Genomic DNA, 25,657 nt, shown 5'->3' with positions numbered 1-25,657 from the left:
AGCGCGCGCATGCGCGCCTCTCTCTCCTCCTCCTCCTCTCCGCGCCAGCTGCTTATATAGACCCGGTGCATGCGCCGCTGCCTCAGTTGCTGCTTCGGTTTAGTCACGCTGCGCCGTCCGATGCGCTGAATGGACGCCAACGAATCTGTCAACGAACTGTCTGGCACTTCTTCAAACAGCAGCAGCCAGTTCATTAAGAGAACCGCGAGCACCTCTGAAGACAAGGCTGCGCAGAGAAGAGCTCGCGACGCAGAACGTAAACGTCAGCGACGCGCAGCGGATCCAGATTCAGTTCGCCAACGCGAAGCCGCTTCAAAACGTCAACGTCGAGCAGCGGATCCTGAGCTTCGAGAACGGAAAGCCGTGTTGGTCCGTGAACGTCGAGCAGCAGAACCTGAGGTTCGGGACCGTTAAGTTCAGCGTAAACGTACGAAGCGAGCGGCGGAACCCGACCATCGAGAACGTGAAGCCGCGTTGGTTCGTGAACGTCGAGCAGCGGATCCTGAGCTTCGGCAACGTGAAGCAGCGTCGGTTCGAGAACGTCGAGCAGCTGCACGGCGTTCACGCGATGTGAGGGTGACCAACGCAAGTTAACACGTAAGAAAAACGTAATAACAACGTAATTAACGCCGTTATAACGACCGCGATGCTCCGCATCAGCCCATGGTTTCCCTCGGGAAGATGGTGTAATTTTTTTTATTTTTATAGTGAATAAGCTATTAGAATACATGGAGGAATAGATCTAATGACATACATAGAAATATATAGATAAAATATATCTAATTCGAATTGTCGCATTTTTTTTCAATCCAACCAATATGTGCAACTTTTCTGTATCTCTTTTTTGGATCACGCACTTTTATAAATAAAATTGTCATTTGCTGCCTCTTTAAGCGTTTAGGCATATTTCGATGCCGAGCTCGAAGGGACATCACTAGTGCCAACGTTTCGACAAGTGGAAATGTCTATGGAGCGCACAGCCGAGCGGTAGTTTTTGCCAATGAACGGACGAACACCAGCGAAGTGGACAAAATACTCTTGTCGAGAATGTTGGCGCTTGTGAAATCCCGTATTCGACTGCTGTTGAACATGCATTATTCTACCAATCATCCCATCGGAGAGCACACCTAACAATGCACATTACATATAGACACATGTCTCAAGGACATATGAAGTGCATCGCGTGACGCGAGTTTTGCGGTCGTTGATTATTAACCTTGTACCTGTTTGTTCACTCTGCATCTGATCCTGCTATGTCCAGTACGAGAGTGCGGTATTTTATAAATAAATGGCATATTTGTTGTTGAATAACATGTTGCATAAAATAGTTATGCTGCCCTTGTGGGTTTTTTCTCGAAGGTATTCACTTTCAAACTGTGTTTTAGCTTCCACGTATTACTGAGATAGCCATTATATGAACAGTCCAGACACATTTCCGTCGTCGGCGTCGCCGTGATGTTCCGCATTAAGTCCAAGTGCGATAATATCGTGGCCGTGCACCGTCTGCTATGCGTGCGAGTGAAAGCGTGTGAAAGTAAGGCGAGCATGATGGCTCGATCTCGCGCGCGTATGGGAGGAAGGCCGGGAGGAAACGCGCCGTTTTCTATCGCGCGCAAGCCACCGAGGGAGGGCAGAGGGATCCCTCTATACTCAGGCGGCGGCTGAGCGCAGCCTTGCGGGCGATAATTTGAAAGCTATCGGCGATGGGTACAGAGTCTAGGAGCGCTGAAGGCTGATAGCTTCGCGTGCGCTATGTTCTCGCCGCTTAGTTAGCGCTAAGTGAGAGGCAGCAAGATGGTCAATTCGCTCGCTGCTGCTGCAACTCTTCCTCGCGCCAGCGTTTTGACAGTGAGTGTCCACAGTGATAGAGTAAGATGTGTTTATGCTAGCCTGTGTGTGCCTGACACCATGCTGCATATTTCAGAGCGATAGCTTTACTACTCCAGGTACAAACCCAGAAAATGCCTGGTTCCTGTTAATCTGACCTTCAAGCGCAGCCAAGGTCAAACTGGGAGTTAGCCTCCCTAATGGGTTTTGGGCACGTGGGCGCCTCGGGGCCACAGCAAACAAATAATACAAGAATAAAAAAGGTCCCATTTGTGTTGCTGCATAGAAACGGCAAACCACACAATAAAATATTGCGCTCGTCCTGTCCATGTTTCCCAGTGTGGTTCGTGTTTACATGCAGAGTGAGTCAATGCATATAAACGCATTATCACGTTATGATATAAAACAGCTAATATTGACCCTGAAAAAATGTCTTCCCAGCAATGCATTTGTGTTGAAAACTGAAGCCGAGTTTAAGGGGATCGGTGTAAGCTTGGTCTTTGTAAGCTGGCTTTCTCAGATTAATTGCTGCAGGGAAGCCTACTCAAACAAAAATGCGATGCGAACGGGGCCCGATAGCACTGTCGCGTATCACTCTTAAAGGCGAAGCTTAAGCGTCCTCATTTTTGTTAGTAAGCGAATGTTTACAAGCTTGTATGCCCCATCAAACTTAAAAAATAGCTTAAAATTGTTTTTTATTACGGGGTTTTACGTGCCACACTCACGATAAGATTGTGAGACACGCTGTAGTGGGGCACTCCGGAATAATTTTGACAACCTGGGGTTTTAAACGTGCTCCCAATGCACTGTACACAGATGTTTTCGCATTTCGCCCCCATCGCAATGCGGCGGCCGTGGCCGTAATTTGATCCCGCTCCCTCTGACTTAGCAGCGTAACGCCGAAGCCACTAGACCACTACGACGGGTACTTCATATAGCTGGCAAATAATTTCCTGTCGCAATCGGTGCTTCGCCTTTCCAGTGAAACTGAGACCGTTTATAAAACGCGCTTTAATATGCCGTAGTTAGCTGATTATGCCTGTTTCAACATTGTAATTGCGGTAACACACTAGAACAGCTAGCAGACATTAAGCAGCACACATTAAGTAACTATACATTTCTTTTTCAATTCTATTTCAGACGCGGAGAGTTTACGATGACTTCATCTGAATGTTACACGGCTAAAGATAGAGTTACTTACCAGCGATACGACAGTAAGTATGAAAAAAGACAGGTTTCAGTCACTGTTCCAATTTCTTGAAGGTCGACATTATTTTAGGACACTCCTACGTCTAATATCCTAGCATAAACTTGGAACCGAGACGTTCACGTTTGGTCTTGCAATGTCTTTATTACGCGGCACGCTTGAAGAAATTCGCCGCAAATTTATTTCCCGCAATAGCAGACCCTCAATGGTTTGTTCACGTCAACAGTCCTGCTGATGAAAGTATGAAAGTATAGTGGTGCTGGGTGGAAGTGCACTAAGTTACGTAAGTGCCACCAAGCTATCGGCGTTCATTGTATCACACAAAGCTACCATTCAGAGTTAACGCGAAACTAAGTCACTCAAGAACAGCTTGAACTTCGCACTCACATGCTATCTGGCATTACTGAAACCCTGAATTCCTAAGATTCAATCGTGTCGCCGAACGTATAGGACCTGGATGATTTCTCTTATGCCATTAGCAATCATTGCCTGGTTTCTCATTGGTAGAAAACTGAACCTAGCTGAACTGTTCATCAGTAAAAAAAAAAAGCAAGTTAGTAAATGCGATCCGCCTTGAATATGCAGCCTACATTGCGTCAGAAAAATGTCGCAGAGCCGTTTGAATATTTGATAAAAACTTTAATTTCACAGGAAAATAATCCTCAGCCTCGATACAAATTTAAGCTAAATGTATCTCAGAATGACTGTCGACGCTAATACGATTAGCATTGAAGCAATTTAGCGAGATACCGTATTGTTACTGTCGAAACGCGTCATGTATAAGCCACGTACTGCAGCCTCTCTCGCGCTTCATTTTGGAAACGCTTCCCGATATAATGGCATCGCCACAGCGTCCACATTGTCTGAATATAAATGACGCGTATTCAATTGCGCCCAGCACAGATTATATATTGGTCGTTAAAGAGTGCAACATACTCAGAAAGCCAAGTTGGCATCAATGAGGCTCATTAAAAGCGGCACGTACTCAGTGGCACATACCCTGTAGTCCATAAACCCAGTGACCCAAGTTAGTGTCATATATTCATTGGCACTTGTTGGTTTCGAAGGTGGCTCCCTCGGCATAGGAGCTCGATTCTCTACCTCTTAGACTATTTGGACTATCCAGTGGTCTAGGTTGGCATGACAGGCAGCCGGTATGTCATGAAGGTGTAATATGTTTTTCTCCGACTCATGTTCGCTGGTTGAGGAATCGAAATCACAGCATCGGAACATAAGTAGGTATTGTACTACACGACCGCTAGATTCAGCGCAACTGCGAGTAAAACATAACATTTCACAGTGCACTTCTCCATTTTGCAAGTTTTAAGGTTGACGTTACCTTAGATGTTTCCTTGTATTCTGCTGGTTGCTCATAAGTTATAACCTTCTCATCAGTTTTCCGTTTCGGGGATATCTGATAAGTGCCCAGAAACATTTATTACACAGCCGAAGTAAAAAATACTTCCTTAGTCAAAGAATAAAAACATGCAAACTTACATATTCATTTACAAATAATTCAACCTCAATTCAGAACTATTCGTTTATTCCAAACTGCTTCATCCTGACATGTACAAGGGTAATTGCTATTGTGCGCCAAGACAGAAGGCAAAATGCTTGCATCTACCATAGTGCCTAAGTTAACGCGAAAGTATTTTGTCTGCTGTTTCAGATATCTCTTCCTCGAGAGACTTTCATGTCCTGTACACTGACTGTGTGTCCTGTTCTATCCTTCGTCACCCCTATGCTGCAAATGGTGAGCAAGCTTCTAAGTTTCGAATTGATTTACGTTCAAACAAATGGGGCGTTTCCACGTTTCCTAACAATAAGTACTGCATCGATCTTGGAAGCAATGTGCCCATCAAACGTAGGACAGCTAGTTATTACACTGAATTCAGCTACTCGTAAAAAAGGAAGGCGAGGGATCAACCCTCTCGTTGAACTCTAACCCACCTACGTGAAACCCTTTTTACGAACTATCAGTATCCTTCACAGTAATATCAATGCCAGTCAAAAGAAGAGTTAAAACGCATCAACAATTATTGATTTTTGCTTGCATGACATAAAATGTTCCTGAGTATCAGCTGACCTCTTCTAATTATGCAAACACATCTCCAAAGAAAACGTATATAGCGATCGAGCCTGTCTCATTCAGAATTGCGAAGTGACAACTGCGTATTGGAATGATTGCAGAACCATTCCACATTTGCAAACACACGAAATGAATTGAAATAATTTCGGAACCATTCCATATTTTGAAATACCGAGAATGAAATAGAAATGGAATGATGACACCAGTCGGGTAGGTAGATTATAATGGCAGCGCGAGACTACGGAATGTAACTAGGAAAGAATGAACACGTAGTCCGGGAGAGCTAGATGTTGTCTTTAATCGAGACTGCGAAACCATAACTATTTAGATTCTACTAAGACATGCTTCAGTAATTCATTGCATTTCTCAATTTTTGCTCAATACTGACTTTTACAGTATCTACCTATAAGTCATTACCTGCGCAGCGGTAATTATAGGCAATAAAGTATTGTAAAGATTCTGCACTTATGAAGACACAGAAGCCTTTTTGAGTTGCAAAGTTCTAGTGTATTTAAAGACAGTAACCTTGATTTGGCATGAATGATTAGGTTTATTAAGGGAATGTTTGACTTACGACACATGTATGGAGGTCAAAAACGACATCACAAACAGTCACGCGCGCAAGTACATGGCGATTAAGAGCACACACCATATTTTTTCCTACACTCTCGAGTACCTAGAAGGCGCGATAAGAGGCGGTCACAGAGGTGTAGCCGCAAAAGATGGTGCCCGTTGGTATGCCAGTAAATATAAAATAAAGAAAATCATCCTGCAATAGATATTTATGCCTTTCAGTTCTCTGTTCGTTTTCAAAGCAAGAGAAATAAAGTGCATGGGGGAAACAATAGCCGGCTGCATCATTTGTAACGTCCTTAAGATTTCAAAACTATGTATTTAGTTACTAGGCACGTAAGCAGTATACAATATTAGAGACTGCGTTTGATTTTCATGATTGGAGGAGTGGAATGGAACAGCTCCGCCACACCAAGAATGGGAATTGTCCAACTCTCAACATTAGGAGAAGCTAAAAGGAGTGCAATTACGCTGATGTCCACTCTCCACAATCGAGTGGGAACGGGATAGAGGGTCCCACTTCTTTCACTCTAAACTTTCTCGTGTCGTAGGTGTCCTATCACGTCTTCGCTTTAGCTTGCCGCAAAGGATCAAACTTCTACTATATAATTCTCTATTCTTATCTACACTAACTTATTGCTATCTGGTATGGGGCACCACAACGGAAAAGAACTTAGGCAGAATATATAGGCTACAGAAAAAAAGCTGTACGCATAATTACAGGTGCTCCACGCGATGCATACTCTAAACCCATATTTGAAGCCCTTAATTTACTACCAATGCCTGGCATTTACAGTTCGAATTTCGTTAAGAGATATCGTACTTGCAGAAGAAACCATGATTCTGTTCTCATAGACTTAGCGCATTTAACACCATGCACCTGCCCGTATAGCACGCGAGCCTCTGGTGATTGGAGAATCCCTTACATACGTACAAACTATGGTCGCCAAATGATGAAATATATACTGCCAGAAACACTAAACAGGTTTTCCACAAAGAATGAATGATACCATTCTTTTTCTACAAACATCTTTTTTTGTGCATTTCAGAACAAAAGCGATAAAATACTCAGACATGTTTACCACTGTATTATAAGTACTTATGATTTCTTGTTGCTGTTTGCTATGTGCTAAATGGTGCGAAAGCCCTTGCCAAGCCTTGATGGCTTTTTGCTTTCACCCCACAGCATCACTGTTGTGACTGTTGTACTGTCTCATCTGGTGTAGAAATAAAGTGATTTGATTTGATTTGATTAATATGCTCTCGGTACACATATTGATAAACACAGGATGAATTTGTGCAGAAGTACCAAACTGTAACTAAACTTCCTCTTCCGTAGTCGTACAAAAGAAGTAATTTCCAATTCCTGAACACAACAGCAAAAGATAAAATGTGTTGGCAAATCTTGACGCTTGCACCGCCTTTCAAGCCTGATAAATAGCCAGGCTTCAGGCAGGCAGCAGTTATCATTGTTGCACTCTCAATAACAGACAATTTGTTACGTTAAGCTTGCATACGACGACAGGCAAATTACTGACAAGATAGTTTAATCAGATAAGCCAGTAGTGTAAAAGCATGATTGGTAGCCAAACAGCTTTGTAAATCATTCATCTTACGAAACGCGAAATAAAGGCAACGAGAAACAAATTGTAGATGTTTTATCTTTTGTCATTGGCTCACATTAGATCTTACCGATTACTTCTATTGCGCAGGCTACGGTTGCAGCTATTGGCGCCGCATAGACACTTTCTACGAGGAGAACCTTTGCTGCGAGTTCATCTACGACAAAAACTGTGGCACGTCACCGAAATACGAGTTCTTTGACCATACTTGCCCCTTGTAGGTGAGGTCATGCACTGCCTGCCTTCCCTTTAAGGAAACCTTCCAGGTGCTCCCTTGGACGCAATTGTCATGGCAGCAGAAGAAAAATAAATCTCCTGACCTTCTTGCCAGTTTGGTTTTTACAAATTTCTTCACGCGGAACCGTAAGATTTCAGCCCTTCCTCCAGTGGCTTGTGTCGAACGTATTGGACATACAAATAAACAACTAAAAATGAAGTGACCCCGCTGTTTTACTTGGTTTATCGGGATAAATTTCATTCTCGCACACCACAACAGTTTATGATCGCATATTCGATCTAATATTTCAATGTGTATCTGCGGTTTGGAGAAGGGATCACTAACGAATACAACATCCAAAATAGAATACAATGTAGTGAGTCTTATATGAATGATGTCCCAGCTGACATCGTCAAAATCTCAAACGTTACGGCAACCTCTTCGGGAACATCAAGACGGTGCCTTACGTTTTTGCGCCTTTTCTAGTTTATTAAAGATTGTCCAACGGTAAGAGTGTAGGAGTGACATTTTTTCGTAGTGTAGAGGCGCAAATTGCTAATAGATATGCTATTATTTTTTTAGAGTTCTCTGAACATATCGTACGGTGCCCAAAGTCTGAAACGTTATGCTGGGACACTGGGCAGCAGTCCAAGCTATCGCGCTGAATGTTTTCTTTGATGTACAAGACCCATGCAAGAAGCAAATAAGACACGCGATCGTCTCGTCACAGTTCTACATTTTTCAAGCATAGCTGTCAAAAATGCTAAACACATTTGTATATGCAATGTCTAGCACAAATTGAACAGTAGATTTGTGTTGAGTGTAGTCACCATTGGCTCTGGTAACGACAGTAAATATCGCGAAGTCGAAATATTATAAACAAGAATTCAAACCAAGAGAGCAAACAAGGCAGAAATCCGCAAAAATATGGATCTTTGAAGTGTTTTGGCGAACAGTTAAACAGTTGAACAGACGAAACCAGATAGCAAACACATATTAACCAATGTTTATGTAATAAACAGCAGTACGGCAAGGTAAAAAACAAGTGACGCACACGTATCATAAATGTGCGTAAAATTATTTCGACATTTAAACCAGTAAAAATTTAAAGTTGAACCTAGGCGTTCTGTAACCTCAATTCCGATGAATAACTCTCTTTAAAGAAAGTCAGAAAACTTAGCTGTAGCGAAAGGCTTATGTTGCATGCTGCATGCAGCATGCAACAACAGCATGCTGTTGCAACATGCTGTTCAGCAGCATGCTCAAGCAGCTTAGCATACTGCTTCAGGTGAAATGGAGATGGATGAAAGAGATTGAAAGGAAAAAAAAAGCAGAGCAAGCACACACGCTCTAACGCATTCATATGCTTGAAATGCACTAGCCCGAAAGTCCTTTACGTAATCTCATTGAGGCCTGCATCCAGCAAGTGCTGCAGTGCGCCGTAGCTACTTGCTCGGTGTGGATAGCTGCTTACGGTCACTCGTCGCAAGCACCTACCCACGCCAACTTACGCATGAGTGTACCAAATAGTAAGATTAGGGAAAATCAAAATTCAATCATTTCACTATGCATTGCCTGAAACAGACTCAATTTCCTGGATGTCCAGGAGGCCAAAGTGTCTGCACAACTGTCATCGTCGGCACATTTCAATGTTCAGCATCACATTTGGCACACGACACTCGTTATATTCTTTATGAGCTTCAGCGGGAAGAAAAGGGCAAAATTTTTGCGCACATTAATGCATACCTTGAACACCAAATGCCTCAAAGGTAACAATACTACTTTTGAAATGCTCTATTGTCCCGTTTGTCTATTGTCTCTATTGTCCGTGTCGAAAGCTCCTTGCTTTAGTTTATTCTTATGGCGATAGCGAAAAGCGTTGCTGACCTTGACCACTAAACCATTGCCGACAAGCGTCAAACACTTCCAGCTATTTATTACATCCTGTTCTCGACAGCCGTCCGGAAACAGGTGCGTAGTGAGCATCAGAAAAAAAAGGACAATATATGACAACAGGACTTTGTATACAGTCTCCGGCGGAAAGAAGTTCCAGCTCAAAAACGACTAATTCGAAGCACATGAAGCGTTAGTCGTAGATTTCATTCGTGCTAAATGTAAAAAACAAATGCTAATCACATAACTAAATTTTGGTACTTACATTCTTCTTAGGTTCCTGAAGCTTCTGCAAGACATCAATATTATTACGATTTTCTTGTTATTGAATGTTTGGGAACGTCGTAATGTTTGAAACAACAATGCCACAATTTCTGTCCTAATATCAAACAATTTAATTGCTGGGAACCTTGTCACTTCTCAACTGCCAGAAGAAAACAAGCATTAATATTTGCACGTTGTAGTGACGGTGAGTAACACAGCCGCAAAACTGTGAATCACGAAACGAACCCTTTAGTTGGCGAACCTGTGCCCATAAAAGCAAGTGAAACTCTCGGCGATCGTCGAAATCTGATGTGCGGGTCAAGCGCGTCGGCTTTTTACGAGTCGTCGAACGTTCCAGCGTAATCACTGGGACAGGCGCGCCTTCCTGAAAGTAATACATTGTGTCGCGCATACAATCTGATTAAACAAAGTTCGGCGAGAACATACACAACTGATAGAATCAACGGTAACATTCGAGTAAGTTCCAAATCATACAAGCGCGTCTTGCGCTGAGCGATTTTTAGGTTAGCGGGGCTAATACAGTCTCAGAAAAAAAAAAGGATAAATAAGTGCATGTGTCAATGCCTCCCTCTTAAAAAGCATCGTGCGGATGCTACAAACACTGGAGCAAAGTCAAAAGCACACATAGTAAAAAAAAGATAGCAAAGAACTATTGAATTGAATCCTGGGGTTTTATGTGCCAATACGACGATTTCATTATGAGGCACGCCGTAGTGCGGGACTCCGGATTAATTTTGACCACCAGGGGATCTTTAACGTGCCCCCAATGCACGGGACACGGGCGTTCTTGCATTTCGCCCCCATCGAAATGCGGCCGCGATTTCTTCCCGCGACCTCGTTCTTAGCAACGCAACACCATAGTCGCTAAGTCAGCGCGGCGGGTAGAAGGAACTACGTCCCAGAGTTTGTTATCGTTGGTAGAAAGGCTTACGACCCACAACATGGACTGCATCAGATCGTGAGCGGCACCGCTGTGGTCGCGTAATGCCGTCTGTCACGGCCTTATAGTCCAGGGCGCCGTTACCTCGGATGATTTTGTAGGGTCCGAAATACCATCAGAAAGGTTTCCCACTAAGTCCTCGTCGGCGAAACGGGGTCCAACCCCAAACACGGTCACCGGGCTGTTTTCCCATCTAGCGTGGCCGAATATTGTAGTGTCGGCTGTCTGCTTTTTGCTGGTTCTTGATGTGCAGGCGGGCGAGTTGTGGTGCTTCTTCAGCGCGCTGGCAGATAGGCGGTGACGTCGAGATTCTCTTCCTCGCTTACGCGCGGCAGCATGACGTCGAGTGTCGTCATCCGATTCCTTCAGCAAACCAGCTTGAACGGTGTCATCTGGATTGTCTTCTTGTAAGAAGACAATCCAGATGCTTACAAGCATCTTACAAGACGCTTACAAGAAGGCACTGCCTTCTTCTAAGCGAATATTACGTAAGGAAGGATGGCGTCCCACATCTCGTGCTCACCATCAACGTACTGTACATCGCTAACATGTCGGAGAGCGTCTTGCTCACGCGTTCCGTTTGACCATTCATTTGTGGGTGGTATACGTGGTTTTTGTCCGTGGACTTCTCTGGCTGTATTGCAGGATGACTCGAGTAAGCTCAGCTGTAAAAGCCGTTCCTCTGTCAGTAATGGCGACTTCTGGCGCACCATGTCGCAGCAGGTTGTTCTAGACGTAAAGGTTCGCTACTTCCACCGCACTACCTTGGAGCAGGGCTTTCGTTTCGGTGTATCGGGTAAAGAAGTCAGTGCCCACGACAATCCAATTGTTTCCGGATGTTGTCGTCGGAAAAGTTTCCAACAAGTCCATCCCGATCTTCTGAAACGGTCGGCTAGGAGGCTCTTTAAGCTGTAGCAAACTCGCTGGCCTTGTCGGTGGTGTCTTGCGTCGCTGGCAGTCTCGGAACGTCTTGACGTAATCGGTGATGTCGGCGTTCAAGTGTGGCCGTTAATACTTCTCCTGAATGCTCACAAGCGTACGGGAAACCTGAGATACCCTGCCATTGGGTCATCTTAAAGGGAGTAGAGCACCTTTGGCCGCAGTGCTGAAGGCGCAAAAAGAAAGTAGTTGGCGCGGACTCGCGTCAAGATTTTCTTAGCGAGGATGTCGTTTTGCAATGAAAACAAGGAAAATCTGCGCATAAATGCCCTTCGGGCAAAGTCTGCGTTGCCTTCCAAGAACTCGACAACGCTTCTTAGCTCAGCGTCTGCTCGTCGCCGTCAGGCGAAGTCATCGGCCCTTATTGTCCCTAGGAAAGAGTCTTCGGCGGGGTCGTCTTGCGGCGGGGGGTCCATGTGAGCGCGAGAGAGGCAATCGACATCAGAGTGTTTTAGTCTGGACTTGTATATCACGGTGATGTCCAATTCTTGAAGTCGGAGGCTCCACCGTGTTAGGCGTGCTGAAGGGCCTTCTAAATTGTCTAGCCAACTCAGTGCGCGATGGTCGAGTTACGACTATGAATGGCCTGCCATATAGGTAAGGGCGAAATGTCATGGTAGCCCAAAGTGTGGTAAAGCATTCCTTTTCCGTCATTGCATAATTTGATTCCGCTTCCGATAGCCACCGGCTTGCGTAAGATATCACCTTTTAAAGACCGTATTTCATATGCACTAGGACAACGCCGAGGCCTAAGCTGCTTGCGTCGGTTTGTATTTCGGTATCGCCGTCTTCGTCGAAATGGGCGAGCACTGGTGTCGACTGCAGGCGTCGTTCTAATTCCTCAAACGTTTCGACTTGCACTGTTTCCCACGTAAATTCTACGACAGATTTCGTGAGAAGAATCAGAGGCGCGGCGGTGTGAGAGAAGTTCTTTACAAAGCGCTTATAGTAGGCACACAGACCAAGAAACCTGCGCACTGCCTTTTTGTCAACGGGCTGTGGAAAGTTTGCAATGGGACCTGTTTTCTGTGGACCTGTAAGGACTCTTTACTTGCTGATGACATGGCCCAGGAACAGTTCTTCGTAAGCAAAGCGGCCTTTCTCCGGCTTTAGGGTAAGTCTAGATGACATATGGCCTCTAGTACTGTCTCAAGGGGCTTAACGTGATCGTCGAAGTTTGAGGCAATGAAGACGATGTCTTCCAAGGCAGACTAAACAGGTCTGCCCTGTCCATTACACATTGGAAAGTTCCGGCGTTATAAAGGCGGTCTTCTCTCGATACCTCTCGTCGACTTCAATTTGCCAGTCGCCCGCCTTGAGGTCATCGACGAAAAGTACTTTACGTTGCAGAGCCGGTCCATGCGCCGTATATCCGTGGGAGGCGGTATATATACGTCCTTTTTCATGCCTTTGCTGAAGCGACGGTAATCGATGCAAAAATGCAGAGTTACATTCTACTTTTTCACGAAGACAACAAGAGACGCCCGCGGGCGTTTTGTCGACTTGTGGCCTTATAGCTTCACGTTCTTGCGTGGCAACTCGGTAAGGGTTCTGGCGGTGTGGTCAAACGCATTCTACGGTTATTATGCGATGCTTAGCAACTGGTGCTTCTCATATCCTTGTTGACGACGAGAAGCAGTCCTTGTATTGCGTGAGGACACCTTTTAGGTATGCTTGCTGATGCCTGGGAAGATTGGCATTAATATTGAAGGATAGTTTAGTAACATGGACTTTTGTTGTACGTTCCTCTGAATCAGAGAAGACCAACGTACCAACGCACCAACTTTTTCCATGTACGCAATCATGGTGCCCTTGTTCAAGTGGAGAGAGAGAAAGCACTTTATTTGCACCCGTCAGAGAGTATGGGCGATCGGGGTGAGACGCAGCTCCCCCTTTCACCGTCTACCTCCCCCCTAGACGTCGGCCGGAATCAATTGGCTTCCGGTGGCGGCCTGAGCTTGACAGATGGCTTGTTTTTGGGCTTGTTTTTCCTGGCTATGAAGGGAGGATTCCCATGACTCTTTGTTCCCATGTAGACCATTTAGCGCTGGGCAAGCCCAGAGCATGGCATTTAGGGTCGCTATGCCTTCACAGGTTTTGCATTTCGAAGAGTGCACCTCAGGATGCCATTTGTGTAGGATATACGGGTTTGGGAAGGCACCCGTCTGCAGTTTTCGCCAGATTACTTCTTTCTTCTTTCTGAGAGATTTATGGGGGGGGGGGGGGGAGGAAGGGTTCTCCTGTCCATTCTATAGTGTTGTAGAATTTCTCTGTATGTGGTTAAGTCTCGCTTTTTGAACAGGAAGTAGTATGCCTGCGCTGGGGCCCGGTGTGTAAGTCCTCGGGCGACCTCGTTGGCGATCTCGTTCCCTGTGAGTCCACTATGAGCGGGCGCCCGTATTATTCTAATTAGGTCATTGGGTACGTTCTCCTTGCCAGCTTGCAGAATTTTGGCGGCCTCTTTGCACATAGACTTTGATTGACATAGGCTTTGACATAGTGTCATAGGCTTTGATTGCAGTTTTGGAATCGGTGATGATTATTCTGGTTGATGGGTTTGTGATTGCCAGGGCAATCGCCACGATCTCTGCCTCCTCTGGTGAAGAGTGTCTCACGCTACAGCTCGAGATTAGCTCGCCTTTGTCGCTGCAGCGTAGTGACCTTCTGGGTGCTCTGCCGCATCGGTGTACACTACTCCTTGTTTTTGGAGGATGGAGCTTTGGAGTCTTTGGACTCTGCTTCTCCTGCGTTCGTTGTTGTGTATTGGGTGCATGTTTCTTGGAATGCGGGGGTATTCTTAACCTGAAGGGCAATTTCTTTGGGGATGGCAGTTATCCCCTCTCGCAATTCTGGATTCCGGTATTCCAGTTTTCTAAGAAGAAATTCTTGACTGGAGTTTGTCAGACTGCTGACTGCATGTCAAATTATGCAGGCGCGTCTTGCACTGAGCGTTAACATTAAGCTGGTGGGTGAAGTAGAGTCCTAGGAAAAAGGATAAATAGGCGCATGAAAATAAATACATCAAAGGTAAGAATATTCCTTCGGAAATGTTCTATTGTCCCGTTTGTATTGAAAGCTGCTCGCTTTAATATATCCCTGTGACGCTAGCGGAAATCATTGCTTACCGGGGCCACTTAACAATTGCTTACAAGCGTCAAACACTTCTAGCCATTTATTACATCCTGTTCGGTACAGCCGTCTGGAAACAGGTGTGCAGTGATGATAAGAAAAAACAATAAAAGACGCAAGGAGCTACGTTTGTGTACTGTATTGGGCGCAACAAAGTGAGTGCTTTCAGCTCAAAAACGACTCCATCGTAAGCACATGAAGCGTTACCGGTAGTCTCATTCATGCCAAATAAAAAATTCTAATCACACTAATGAATTTTCTTACTTGCATGCTTGTTAGGTTCCTGAAGCGTCTGCAAGACACCAATAATATCACGTTTTTTTGTTATTGAATATACAGGAGCCTCTTAATGTTTGAAACACCAAAGTCACAATTACTACCCTAATATCAAACAATTCAATATTCAAAACTTTCGAATAACGAATCTAATTATATTGCCCTCTTCGATTTGGTCTTCAAATCGAATAGCCACTATTAATGAATGCAAATATTTTAACGGGTTTTGAACATTTCAGAATCGTCAACTCTGCTCAGTCAAATTTGAGCAAATGTGTGAGAAATTTTATCCCAACGGTCATAGTAGGTGTAAAGCTTAAGAAGTTAAATAGTGGAACAAGTCACATTGATCAAAAAATTAAGTTTAATAGCTAAACCACGATCATCCGCACTCCGCGAATTGTCCTGGGTATGTGAACAAGCGGCATATTTTTCGCTAAAGGTACAATTGTGGTTTTATCGAGTGAGGCTTCCCAGCGTGTTATGTAATGACAGAAATTTGCTAAAGTACTGGGATGGGAACATTGTCTTATAATATGCGTGGAACAGGATGTTCAGTATTCCAAAACTATTCGAAAAGTATTCGATATTTGATTCTATTCGCTTTTGGCACTATTTGATTCATATTCGGTTCGGTCTCAAAATTTAGTCTTCTTCACACAAGCCCCGCAGGGGCGTCTGCGTCAGCAGGCGTTTGGTGTGTTGCGACACCACGGACCCGAGCACATGGGGATTGGACCCTCCAGCGCCTAACCGTGCGCGGCTTAGCCGTGTCCGGGGAAAAGGGGATCCTGGGGGTTGAGCTGATGCCGGGTGTTTGGACCTTTACGGCCCCTCGGCGGAGGCAACACACCTCTTTGGCCTCTGCTTCACGTAGACGGCACCCTCGGACTGACCCACCCGGGGGAAATCGGTGGTCGCCTTTTCCTGTCCCCCTCTCCAACCTTTTGCTTTCCTATCTCCTTTCTTTTGCTCTCCTATCATCTCTTCTCTTCCGTCACTTCCAAATTTTCACAGGCGGCTTGGGTTAACCTTGTGTATGTGCCCTCTCTTGGGCATCTTATATTGGGTTATAGCAGCAATGCACGGCTGGCGCCTGCAGCCTTACACGTTAAGTGCTGCAGCGTCCCCTAGTTGGGCTCCGTGGTGGGTGGCCGCCATTGCCGCCGAAATAAACCGAACTAATATGGGAACACCTGCATTTCCCCGTTTACTTGATCGTCACTCTCACAAGAGGGGACGCACTGATGAACTACTTAACCTCTTCAAACCAAAAGAAATCTTCCCCCGGTTCCAAGTAGTGCACAGTGAAAAAACTGGAAAGCCAGCTAGAACCGTATCCCCTTTTCTTGTTGCGAAAGGCTTGACTGACGCCCTTGGCACAGGTTATAAAGTCACCAAAATGGCGAGCGGGGACCTTCTGCTTGAGATCCGCAATAAAGAGCAGCACAATAAACTCAACAAGCTTGTGGCATTCGGAGACATTCCTGTCACCGTTTCACCTCATCGTTCTATGAATACAGCACGCGGTGTAGTGTCTGATGCAGATCTCATCGACTTGTCCGAAACCGAACTATTGGAAGGCTGGAAAGAGCAAAACGTAACCAATGTACAGCGTATCACTATCAGACGAGACAATAAAGAAATTCCTACAAAACACCTTATTCTGACCTTTGCCACTTGCGATCTGCCACAAACCATAGAAACTGGATACACAAAGATAGCTGTCAGGCCATACATACCTAATCCCAGAAGATGTTTCCAATGTCAACGATTTGGCCACGGCTCGCAAAGCTGCCGTGGTAAACTCACATGTGCGAAATGTGGAACCCAAGGTCATTCCTCAGATAACTGTGAAGCGACACCTCACTGTGTAAACTGTGACGGTGAGCATCCAGCTTACTCCCGATCTTGTCCTAACTGGAAAAAAGAAAAAGAAATTATCACTCTAAAAGTGCGTGAGAATATCTCTTTCAAGGAAGCTCGTCAAAGGTGCTCACCATTCCACAGCACAACCTATGCCGAGGCGACGCGTCAGGGGGCAGCGTCGAACCGGCCTTCGCCACCTGCCCGGCTCGCGCATAGCGAGCCGTTGGCTGTGGCGCCCTCCGCCCCTGCGGTGGCTGCAGTCAAGTCTGCTCCACCCACCCAGACAGAGAGACCGGCTACCTCAGGGACGTCGGGTCTCAAGACCACGCCCCACCAGGCGAGGTCTGAAAGACGAACTAGCAGCCCGCACGTGCGGGCATCCAGTGCCTCCCAGGAGGCAATGGACACAACACCGGCGCCATTGGTGCCCAAAAACCGGCGTGGCTCTCTCGAGCGCGCTAAAACCAACAAAAAACCCATAACGGGGCCAAACGACGGTCCTGTTACTTAAGACACTACACAACTGAACACAGAACACTCTTTTCAACAAAATGGCGGTACAAATTATTCATTGGAATGCCCGTGGCATTATAAACAACTTAGACGACATCAAAGAAATCATACAAGAATTTAATCCTAGGCTGTTCTGTGTTCAGGAAACACACTTAAAGACATCTAATACAAATCTCCTAACACACTACACATTATTTCGCAAAGATCGCAATGATGGCCACACCGCGTCTGGCGGCGTGGCCATTATAGCTCAGAGGTCAGTTGCTTGCCAACACCTCCACCTTCAAACAAATCTAGAGGCAGTAGCTGTTAGGGCAATACTGTTTGACAGGTTGGTGACAGTCTGTTCACTGTACGTACCACCCGAACATCGTTTGGCGCTTACGGAACTTCATACGCTTGTCAATCAGCTCCCTGAGCCATTCATAATAACAGGTGACCTGAATGCCCATAATACGCTTTGGGGCGACTCGCGCTGCGATGCAAGAGGGCGTACTGTAGAAGACTTTCTTTTATGTTCTGGTGCGGTTCTGCTGAATAAAAAAGAACCCACCTTCTATAGCGCCACACATAAGTCATACTCATCAATAGACCTAACCATAGCCTCTCCAACTCTGATGCCATACCTTGACTGGAAGGTCATAAAAAACCCTTACGGAAGTGATCACTTCCCTATTGTTTTAAATATAACAAAACAAGCTAGCTGCCCTCCACAGGTTCCTCGATGGAAAACCGACTCGTCTAACTGGGAACTGTTTAAAAAGATTACGTACTTGGAGTGGGATGCTTTAGTTTCTTTTAATATAGACGATGCTGTGGCATATTTGACAGGTTTTATAATTGACGCTGCTGAAAAATGCATAAAACAAACTAACGGACTCGCTAATAAGCGTCGTATACCTTGGTGGAACGACGAATGTAGAGAGGCAAGAAAAAAACAAAATAAGGCTTGGCGCCTGCTTCGTGACTCTCCAACTGCGGAGAATCTCGTTAATTTCAAGCAGGCAAAATCACAGGGCAGGAGAACACGTCGACGTGCTAAGCGAGACAGTTGGGAAAAATACATATGTAGCATCAACTCTTACAAGGATGAGAATAAGGTTTGGAACAGGGTGAACAAATTAAATGGCCGGCAAACACAACCACTTCCCTTAGTAAACACTCAAGGCGACAGCATGAAAGATCAAGCCGATTTCCTGGGCGAACATTTTCAAAGTATTTCTAGTACATCACACTATGGGCCAACTTTTCTAAAGTTCAAGGAACGCGCAGAGCGGGAACGCCTCGAACGAAAAAGCACAACAGATGAACCTTACAACAGTCCGTTTAGTCTCGCTGAACTCAAGGCCTCTCTCAGTTCTTGTACCAACTCCGCACCAGGTGGTGACCGCATAATATATGAAATGATTAAGAACCTGCACTCAGAAACACTAAACACGCTTCTGTCTCTTTATAATACCATGTGGATATCTGGACATATTCCATCCTCATGGAAAGAAGCCATTATCATCCCAATTTATAAACAAGGCAAGGACCCCGCATTAGCCAGCAGCTATAGGCCGATAGCACTGACAAGCTGTATGTGCAAGTTATATGAAAAAATGGTGAACCGGCGTCTTATATATTTCCTGGAAAGCAACCGTCTACTTGACCCGATGCAATGTGGTTTCAGGGAAGGTAGGTCAACAATAGACCACCTCATTCGCATTGAGGCAAACATCAGAGACGCTTATATACACAAACAATTCTTTCTCTCTGTATTTCTCGACTTGGAGAAAGCCTATGACACAACATGGCGATTCGGAATCCTCCGAGACCTATCTGCAATGGGTGTACGCGGCAACATGATGAACATGATAGAGAACTACTTGTCTAACCGCACGTTCCGCGTAAGAGTGGGCAATGCCCTGTCCAGAAGTTTCACTCAAGAGACTGGTGTGCCACAAGGGGGTGTGCTTAGTTGCACCCTCTTCATTGTGAAAATGAATTCCCTTCACAAAGCCATACCATCCTCTATGTTTTACTCAGTATATGTCGATGATGTGCAGATAGGATTTAAGTCTTGTAACCTTGCAATATGCGAGCGTCAGGTTCAGCTCGGACTGAACAAAGTGTCAAATTGGGCAAATGAAAATGGTTTTAGGCTAAACCCTCTCAAAAGCTCCTGTGTACTTTTCTCTAGAAAGAGAGGCCTAATACAAGATCCAGATATTATGCTGCATGGACAACACATACCAATCAACACTGAACACAAATTTTTAGGCATTATACTCGACACAAAACTAACCTTCATTCCTCATATCAAGTACCTTAAAGCTAAGTGCCTGAAAACAATGAACATCCTGAAAATACTGTCACACACAACATGGGGTAGCGACAGAAAATGCCTCATGAACCTCTATAGGAGCCTTGTACGATCGCGGTTAGACTACGGCGCAGTAGTATATAACTCTGCTACCCCCAGTGCTCTCAGGATGCTGGACCCTGTGCATCATCTTGGTATCCGCCTCGCCACCGGTGCCTTCAGGACAAGCCCTATTCAAAGCCTCTATGTAGAATCGAACGAATGGTCCCTTGATCTACAACGATCATATTCTACTTTTAATTACTTTCTGAAAGTACACACTGATAAAGACCATCCTTGTTATAATACCATCAACGATATGACCTCTGCAACACTTTTTCATAACAAGCCTGCAGCAAGAGAGCCATTCTCGCTCCGTGTGAAGAGGATCAGCGAAGATATGGACGTTCCATTTCTTGAAAATCGCCTAATGGCTCCTGCTAAGCCGTTACCGCCGTGGTTGTGGCACATCATTGACTGCGACACGTCATTTGTGGAAGTAACGAAGCACGCTCCAGAGGCCCACATTCGTATGCATTTTCTAGAGTTACAATTTAAGTACTCGTGTCCAGAATATTATACAGATGCGTCTAAATCGCATGCCGGCGTATCTTATGCAGCCGTCGGCCCAACCTATTCGGAGTCCGATGTTCTCCACCCTCACACAAGCATCTTTACAGCAGAGGCGTATGCAGTATGGTCCGCTGCGAAACACATCAAGCAGTTAAAACTACATAAGGCGGTCATATACACAGACTCGTTAAGCGTCGTTAAAACATTGATGTCATGCTGCAAACACAAAAATCCAGTAATTGCAGAACTTTTCTCTCTCCTATGTACTATTTATGCCTCTGGCCAACATGTAACGCTATGCTGGGTGCCTGGACACAGAGGTATTGAAGGTAACGTGCTAGCAGACCGAATGGCAACTTCCTTAGATACAAAATCTTGCAACATGTCCATAGCTGTTCCATTTGTTGACCTAAAGCCATATTTGCGGAAAAAACTGAGAACGTACTGGCAACATCAGTGGGACGCTGAAATTCTTAATAAGCTCCACGTGGTTAAGCCACATTTAGGGTATTGGCCATCACTGACCAACTCAAGACGAAGTGATGTCCTATTCTGTCGTCTCAGAATAGGACACACTTATGGTACACACAGTTTTTTGCTGACTGGCGGTGACCCTCCAATGTGTAGTAGATGTGGGGACACCCTCAGTGTTCAGCATGCCTTCCTGGAATGTCGCGAAGCACAAGCCGAGAGGAAAAGACACTTTCCTTTAGCATATAGGCAGTGTATACCACTTCACCTAGCACTGTTTCTAGGCAGAGAACCGCTATTTGACATGAAGTCCGTTTTAGCCTTTTTAAATGACGTTCGTACGCTCAACGTATTCTGCCCAAGAAATTCGTAGCACGGCCTCCTGCGAGACGCCGCTGTTGCGATGTCAATCTTTGTTTATAGCACATGCCTCGGGCCCCTTGTACTCAAGGTACCTGGTGAGGCTGTTGTGCTACTCGTTGTCAACCATCACTTTTTCATTTTTAAATACATGTTAAGTTATCACAACCTTCTTCCACCTTTCAACTCATAGCATACGCCACTTCAGTCACTATCATTATTTTACTACCTATATGTTTTACGCCATTTACAGCGACAGTTTTTAGGCCCCTTTACAGCCATGTCACATCTACCATGAGAAACTCATTGCCCGCGTCATAACAGCTCATCAATTACATTACCACTTGTCATGGCGCTCTTTGGCCATATATGGCCCTTGCGCCATAAAACACCACACATCATCATCATCATTCTTCACACAAGTAGTTATTCATCACCCTCCAATAACAGCGCGTAAAGCAAGAGTCGATTATAAACTGAGGATACACAGCGCCCTCTCTGTCTCTTTTGTTCATGCCTTGTTTTACGCGCTGTTACTACATAAACGCTGCCGAACCCCAAACCAGGCAATGTAGCCAACCACCTGCAAAATGTTTCGCCTAGCGTTGATTCTCACAGTGCGTCTGACCTAATTATTTAGGAAGGCTGTGTACCTCTGTTAGCCGAAGCAAATATGGCCCGTATACACAAGGAGCGTGCTGGACTGGTCTGGTTGGTACATCATTGGTACTGTAACAAACAGTGCTCGGACGGGATGAAGTGAGGACGACAGACAAGCGCCTTGTCGGTTGTTCTCACTTTGTCCCGTTCGTATTCACAAAAATTATAAGAATGGATGCTTAGAGCTTTCTAAGAATGAGAAGGCGAAAGCCTAGTTGGACCTTTTGTTGATCTGCTGTTAAACTTGGTTGTATTTTCTTATGATTTGGTGTTGAACTTTCTGTAGAACTCTCTGCTGACCTGCTGTTGAACTTTCTTATTAACGCTCTGCTTATCGCGGTCTTCCCCGCCCACGACTAGGGCTTGGTTCGTCGTCAGCCATCGGGATGTGGAATGAAGCTCTGAGTCCACTAAGCGACGTATACAGGATGCGCGAGCGAGCTGCTGCCGTTTCCAGAACGTTCTATGGGTGCCGCCGCTGACATTTCTCTTATCCCCAGCGCTGCTCCTGTGCTTGCCCTCAACACCCCTTTTGCGCTGCTGCTGACATTTACCTCCTCCTCCCCAGTGCCGCCGTTGATCTTTCCCTCAATGCCCTTCCGCGCCACCGCTAACATTTCCCTCCTCCTCCTCAACGCCGCTGTTCCCCTTTCCCTCCACGCTCCTACAGCGCCACCGTTGCTTTTTCCCTCAACTCTCCGACTGCGTTCCTTCACCCTTTCTCAGAACTTTCCTCTAGCGCTGCTGTTACCCTTTCCCAGTACGCTCCGTCTTTCTGTACCTCACAACGTGACCTTGAAATATAGAGATGGACTTTCGACTTAAAACGTCTTACGCTAGAATTGTTCACAATAAAAAATTTCAACCAATCCTCAAGCTGAAGATATCATTAGCGAAGCCAGCTGGCCAATGGGGAAGAACACGCGTACGACTGGGTCCATAAATCTTCTTAGCGCCACTTTCACGAATGACTTGTACCCATAATGACGTAACATTAAATGGCACGTAAACTAAAACTGTCAGTGCTAGGACATTCGTTTTTCTGTTTATTAGCCACAACGATGCAGATTGGCACCTATTCCTATTCATCATCATCAGCCTAGTCATGTCCACTGCAGGACGAAGGCCTCTCCCTGTGATCTCCAATTACCCCTGTCTTGCGCTAGCTGATTCCAACTAGTGCCTGCAAATTTCCTAACTTCATCACCCCACCTAGTCTTTTGCCGTCCTCGACTGCGCTTCCCTTCTCTTGGTATCCATTCTGTGACTCTAATGGTCCACCGGTTATCCATCCTACGCATTACATGGCCTGCCCATTTCCATTTCTTCCGCTTAATGTCAACTACAATATCGGCTATCCCCATTTGTTCTCTGATCCACACCGTTCTCTTCCTGTCTATTAACGTTAGGCCTAACATTTTCCGTTCCATCGCTCTTTGTGCGGTCCTTAACTTGTTCTCGAGCTTCTTTGTTAACCTCCAAGTTTCTGCCCCATATGTCAGCACCGGTAGAATGCAACGATTATACACTTTTCTTTTCAATGACAGTGGATAGCCCCCATTCATGATTTGGCCATGTCTGCCGTATGCACTCAAACCCAGTTTTATTCTCCTGTAAATTTTTCTCATGATCAGGGTTACCTGTGAGTAATTGAGCTAGATAAACGTACTCCTTTACAGACTCTAGAGCCTGAATGGCGATCCGGAATTCTTGCTCCCTTGCGAGGCTATTGAACATTATTTTTGTCTTCTGCATATTAATCATCAACCCCACTCTTACACTTTCTCGGTTAAGGTCCTCAAGCATTTGCTGTAATTTGTCCCCGTTATTGCTGAATAGGACAATGTCATTTGCAAATCGGAGGTTGTTGAGGTATTCGCCATTGATCCTCACTCCTAAGCCTTCCCAGCATAAGAGCTTGAATACTTCTTCTAAGCATGCAGTGAATAGAATTGGAGAGATTGTGTCGCCTTGCCTGACCCCTTTCTTGAAAGGTATCTTTCTACTTTTCTTGTGGAGAACCAAAGTTGCTGTGCAATCCTGCTAGATATTTGCCAAGATATTCACGTATACCTCCTGTACTCCTTGATTACGCAATGCCTCGATGCCGGCTGGTATCTCTACTGAATCAAATGCTTTTTCATAATCTATGAAAGCCATATAGAGAGGTTGATGACATTTTCTCTATTTCTCTATTACCTGGTTGATGACATGGATATGATCCATCGTAGAATATCCCTTCCTGAAGTCAGCCTGTTCTCTTGGTTGTCTGCAGTTAAGTGTTGCCCTGATTCTATTTGAAATTACCTTGGTGAATATTTTATACAATACTGAAAGCAAGCTAATCGGTCCACAATTCTTCAATTCTTTAACGTCTCCCTTCTTATGGATGACTATAATGTGGACGTTTTTCCACCTCTCTGGTACACATGAAGTCGTGAGGCATTCTGTATAAAGGGCCGCAAGCTTTTCAAGCATGATATCTCCTCCATCTTTGTATAAATAGACTGTTATTCCCTCTTCTCCGGCAGCTTTTCCCCTGGTCATGTCTTGTAAGGCCCTTCTAACTTCATCGCTAGTTATAGAAGGAGCCTCTGTATCCTCTTCATCACGACTTCGAATTAAAGTAACTTGGCTGCTCCAGGTACTGTATATCCAAAATAAAAAAAGATGGCTGACTAATGGAGTAGCACACGAGGAATAAGGATTATAAACAGGGATAAGGTGCCTCAGAAAGGCTGGCCAACGTTTCGATAGGAGGACCTATATTCGTTAAAGGGGGAGTTGCGAGTGATAAACACTGCTCGTGGTTTGTAGCTGGCGTGTTTTGTAGCCCGGTGCGGAGTTGTCTCTCCCCCTTTGTCAGGGTTGTGCCCACAGGGTTTCGACGGGATTTGCACGGCGCGGGCTTCTTTCCCAGAGCGATTCACCCCTGAAGAAAGCCGAGTGTCGGGCCGGGGGTCGCCTGTGCCCATTTTGGAAAACCGGTGGGTAACCGGCGGCCGCGCGGCTTTGAACCCACGACCTCCCGCAGCCGATAATCCTTATTCCAGGTACTGTATAGGTCCGCATAGAATTCTTCCGCTGTTTTTACTATGTCATCCAAATTGCTGATAATATTACCCTGCTTATCTTTCACAGCATACATTTTGCCTTGTCCTGTGCAAAGTTTTCTTTTCACGTATTTCATGCTGCGTCCATATTTTAGTGCTTCCTCAATCTTTGGCACGTTACAATTTCTGATATCCCTTACTTTCTTTTAATTGATCAGTTTCGACAGTTCTGCGAATTCTATCTGATCTCTCGAGTTTGACACTTTCATGTTTTGCCGTTTCTTTATTACGTCCTTTGTTACTTGGGAGAGCTTACCTACTCGTTGCCTTCATGCCTTACCTCCCACTTCAATTGCTGCTTCTGAGATCAGCCTAGTTGCAGTTTCATTCATTACCTCTATGTTGTCTTCATCTTCCTGTTCGAAAGCTGCATATTTGTTTGCGAGAACCAGCCTGAATTGGTCTGATTTTTACCCTTACTGCGTCTAGGTTGCCCTGTTTCTTCTTGACAAATTTTATTCTTTCTTTCTTCAAATTCAGGGAAATCCTAGACCTTACTAACCTATGGTCACTGCACTTTACCCTCCCTAACACTTCTACATCCTGAACTACGCTGAGATCGGCAGAGAGTATGAAATCCATTTCATTCTTTGTTTCTCCATTGGGGCTTTTCCAGGTCCACTTCCTGTTGCTGCGCTACCTAAAGAACATATTCATTATTCCGAGCCTATTTCTTTCAGCGAATTCTACCAACATCTCTCCTCTAGTGTTCCTAGAACCGATGCCGTAGTTACCAATTGCTTGCTCACCAGCCTTC

This window comes from Dermacentor silvarum, chromosome 9, assembly GCF_013339745.2.
Source record: "Dermacentor silvarum isolate Dsil-2018 chromosome 9, BIME_Dsil_1.4, whole genome shotgun sequence".
Classification (NCBI taxonomy): Eukaryota; Metazoa; Arthropoda; class Arachnida; order Ixodida; family Ixodidae; genus Dermacentor; species Dermacentor silvarum.
Note: the sequence above shows the minus strand (reverse complement) of the source record.